The following is a 4,932-nucleotide window of genomic DNA, read 5'->3' as shown; positions in this document are numbered from 1 at the left end:
GATTCCACATTCGAGTTACCTCTATTTCCAGGTCTTTGTATTTTGAAAGTTTTTCCATTTCTTTTAGAGAGACGTTGTCATCTGCTGGTATTGATACATCAATTAGAAAGCATTTTTTTCTTCATGATCTTTGACAACTATATCTGATCTATTTTCCTTAATTTCTCTATCTGTGTGTATTGGCATATCCCTATTATTATTATTATTATTATTATTATTATTATTATTATTATTATTATTATTATTATTATTATTATTTCACTGCACTACTGAGCACAGCTTTGTGTGCCTTGGGTATGTGCTGTGGTTTGTTGTGATGTTCTTGTTATCATTGTATTAAAAGTATTTTACGTGGGATGTGTGCGATGCCTAGTAGTGCTATTTTCTGTATGTTATGTACAAGTACTGGTGTTTTTGTTATGTATTTGTCTGAATGTTTTTTTTTATCATGCCTATTGCGCCTTCTATGATAGGAATTACTTTTGCTTTTTGGCTCCACACTTGATTTAACACTATTTCCAGATCTTTGTATTTTGAAAGTTACTCCGTTTCTTTTAGAGAAACTTTGTTATCTGTTGGTATTGATACATCGATTAGAAAACATTTCTTTCTTGGTGATCTCAGACAGCTATATCCGGCTTATTGGCCTTAATTTCTCTATCTGTGTGTATTGGTATATCCCAGAGTATGGTTGCTTTCTCATTTACTGCGACCTTTTCTGGCTTGTGCTAATACCATCTTTTTTCTGTTGTTATTCCATATTGTTGGCATAGCTTCCAGTGTATATAGATCCCAACTCTGTCATGTTTGTGAATATATTCCCCGTCAGCCAGCCTGGGCAGTCTGAGACTGATTTATTGTTTCTTCTGCAGTTACATGTATTTCTTCTGCAGTTTCATGTATTTCTTTTCATTACGTGTTTTTGGTGATTTCTGGTGGGAAGGCTTTGAACTTGTATTATTATTGGTCGACTGGGTCCCATTGATTAACTACAGAAATCCCTGGTCTGGCAGTGCTACCGAGGAGTATTGCCGGTTCGGGGTAAACTCTACAGGCATGGAAGTACCGTCAACCGGGCTTGCCCGAAATGCGCGCAGAGCAACGAAACTGTTCTGCACGTTCTCGTCCAGTACCTGAGTATTGTTGACTGGTGGGTTTATGTCGAACACCTGCTATCACATGTAGGATGGATTCATTATGAAGATCGTCCCGCCATCTTTCTTTGGCAAGGAAGGGTCGCTGGTATTTATTTGTTTGGGGATCTTAGCGAAAGAAGTTGTGTGGTGGATCAGAGTGAAACGGTTGAAGACAGGTTCTTTACTCTTTGACCAAGCTCTCATCAACTCTCTCAAGTTTCACTTGGAAAGGAAGTGGGGGGGGGGGGTAAACAATTTTATCAAAAGGTGGTTGAATGTGTCAAGAATAGTCCGAGTGAACGGGTCTACTCTAAGCATGCGCCAGTAGATCGAAGGAATACGAGGTAGAGAGAGCAGTAGTCCTAGTTGTCAGCGCGACCGTGGATTTGTGGGATCTCCACGAGCGTCCCTTGGAAGACTCACTCTTTAGGAGAATTATTCATTGTTATAATTTTATATTGTTACCTTTTTTTAAACTTTTTACACACCTTTTATGTAACCCCACAGTGTATTGACCTGTGCTGTTCCCAATGTTTTTTTTTGTGAACCCTTAGTGGTAAATAAAGACATACCTAGGCAAGTGTTCCCCGCTTCCCTCTCCGACTTTGTTTTCTCATAACTTCCAGAAAAATGGATATTTTTAAATGGAATTTTCTACAAATACGCTTCAGATGGTGTAGATTTCCATTATATGGGAATATGTGATAAAAAATTTACCGAGGGTGAAGTGAGGAGTTTCAGAAAATTACATGAGTCGACTTTGTTTCCTCATAACTTTCAGAAAAATGGGTAATTTTTGTTAATGAAATTATCTTCAAATACCTTTCAGAGTGTGTAGATTACGATTATATCGGAATTTAACATGAACCCCCCCCCCCCAAAAAAAAAAACTGGTGCGCTCATATGCATACATACTGACACACATTATAAATATTTACAAAAAGAAAGTTGAAATTTCGAAAAAATATTGTGATGTGTGTTAATATGTGTGTACGAGCCCACCAATTTTCTTTTCCATATTAAATAACAATATAATTGCAATCTACACACTCTGAAAGGAAGTTGTAGAAAATTTCGTTGAAAAACACCCATTTTTCTGAAGGACATGGGGAAAGAAAGCCGACTCGTGTGAATTTTTGCGAAACTTCTCACTTCACCCTCGGTAAATTTTTTTTTTTTTACCACAAATGCCGATATAACCAGAATCTACATCATCTGAGACGTAGTTTTAGAAAATTTCATTAAAAAATACTCATTTTTCTGGAAGTTACGAGGAAACAAATTCGATTGGGAGAACACTTGTTTAGGTATGCCGGTGAGGCTGCAGTTGAGAAATACTCCCCTTCAGTAAATTTTACCTTTACTGAAAAGTGTCTGAGAACTTTGAAGATGGTCTGGGTGTTTGGATACGTATCCGACTCTCTAACGAATTGTTAGAGAGTCGGACAAAATTGCCTTGCAGTATTCAGTTGTAATCTTCTTCATTTTGAGTTCAAATCTCGCCGAGGAATCCTTCCATGGTTGATAAAGTCATGTACCCATCAAATACTGGCGGGCGTCAAGTTAATCGACTAAACCCTTTCGTTCCTAAATTTCTAATCCCGTGTTTTGTGTTTGAAGCAATTGTTAGGAATTAGAACAGTCGTTAGGGCATAGGAAAATTGCCTTGGAGTCTTCATTCGGTTCTTTATGTTGCTAGTTCAGAAACCCGCCGAAGTCAGCTTTGCTTTTTATATCTCCGGTGTTGATAAAGTAAATACCAGTTCTGAGGTCAATGTAATTGACTAACCTCTCCACCACCAAATTGCTGGCATTGTGCCAAAATTGGGAAGAGTTATGGTAGTAATAAGGAGGACGATGTTGGTGCAGATGGGGGCTGGTTGTAACAAGGTGTTTTCAGACGTGTGCGTAACTACAAAGATACCTGAGCCCTACAATCAGTACCCCCATCCAACTTTACTCTCCCACCATTATAGGAGTTAGAATAAATTCAATTAATACTCCCCTTTAATACTCTCGAACACACTGTTGTACACTTTCACAAAATACGCACATGCACAGATGTGCTCACACACATACGCGTGCAAGCACATATAAGTAATGGATCTCCGTCAGTTGCGATGATGTGTATTCAGTTATTTGATCGGCTGAACTACTTGTTCGTCGATTTAGTGTGTAAGTGGCTGAGTGTTTCAGAGATACGTCTACCCTTAATGTAAGTCTCGGGTAGAATCAGTGTGACAAGGCTGGGCTTTTGATTTACAAGTACAATCGATCTAACTGTCTTCTGCGCAATTTTTCGTCAACCCAGTCTCATTCGTAAGGCTTGAGTCAGCCCCATACTATGGTAAAAGACATTTATCCAAGACTGGGATCGAACCCGCAATGTTGTGATTGCAAGTGGACTTCTTAATAACTAGGCCATACTGAATCCGCGCGCGCGCGCACACGCACACACACACGCACACACACACACACATGCATATGCACATACACACGCATACAAAACTAACGAAATATTGTATGTAAGAGGTGTCAGCTGCTGCCTGATAGGACTAAATCGAAACCTGTTTACTTTATGGTGTGTAACATGATGACCCTTTCTCGCTAATTCTCAGGTCTGGAACAACTGTATACTGACTGAACCCCGCTCTCCTACCTCTCTCCCCTCTCTATCTATCTATCTATCTATCTATCTATCTGTCTGTCTAAGATTAAAACAGGAACACACAAGGCGAGGACATGCTCTTCTCTCGTCAATTATCATCCAGAAATTATAATTTCGCGCCATGTATGAATGTATCTCGGCTTGGCTTCAAGAGCGAAGCCTTGCGTAGAGGGATGTCCACATCTGTTGCAGGCTTGCTGATGCCCGACGAGTCAGGTTCGTGAAAAACAGGCACGACCTTGGTCAGTCCGTGGATAACTTTCTTTTAGCATCTGACAAGATGAAGCACCGTAGGTAGATGAACTGGTTGACTGTCTTTAGTTTTGTTTCTACGATGAAGATGTGAAGTAGGTGGTCTTTTGCTGCCGTGCGAGTTGATAGAGGACTTCTCTTTTCTACAAAATGACTTCTGGGCCAAAGTGTCAGGCAGGTGTACGTCGTAGGGCTGTCACTGTGAGGGTAGCAGGGGCAGCAACGTCTGCGAAAAGTAACTCATGGATGAGTTGTTCCAGTGATTAGGTGTGGCTTTGCAGACTCTTCAGGTTGAAGAGGCTGCTCTCAGTATGGTACAGAAAGTAGATGCCATCTTCATTATCAAGATCTTCAGTGTTCTGCTTAAGTATCATACCGAAGAAGATGGTAAAAATGATCGGCATGGAAACCCAGCCTTGTTTCGCATTGTTGCCAATAGGGAAGGGCTCTGAGAGATCGTTGCTGTACCAGACCCGGCTCTACTGGTTTTCATGCAGCGGAATGATGATGTTGAGGAATTTGATGGGGACATCCAAGACGCTCTTGAATCGGCCGTAGACTTTTTCTCTTTACAGTGTCGAATGCTTTGGTGAGATCGACAAAGGTGATTTAAAGTCCTTTGTTATGCTCTCTGCACTTCTCTTGACGCTATCTAAGAACAAAGACCATATCAGTAATGCTCCTCTTTGGTCTGAAGCCGTACTGTTCGAAACATTGCAAGTTCTCACAAAAGACTAATGGTCATTATGCAAATGAAAACCACATGGAACACACCCACCCACCCATATATATACAAATGCATATACATACATACACACACACACACGTATATATATATATATGTGTTTATATATATATATATATATATATATATAT

General features: G+C 39.9%; 1 protein-coding gene across 1 annotated transcript in view; it reads left to right on the top strand.

The window, feature by feature from the left end:
* The window catches only part of LOC106874578 (uncharacterized), a 102,573-nt gene that overhangs the window by 1,601 nt on the left and 96,040 nt on the right, over positions 1-4,932 (top strand). The window lies entirely within an intron of this gene.

Source organism: Octopus bimaculoides, chromosome 8 (assembly GCF_001194135.2).
Source record: "Octopus bimaculoides isolate UCB-OBI-ISO-001 chromosome 8, ASM119413v2, whole genome shotgun sequence".
Classification (NCBI taxonomy): Eukaryota; Metazoa; Mollusca; class Cephalopoda; order Octopoda; family Octopodidae; genus Octopus; species Octopus bimaculoides.
Note: the sequence above shows the minus strand (reverse complement) of the source record. Positions and strands in the feature narration are given on the sequence as shown.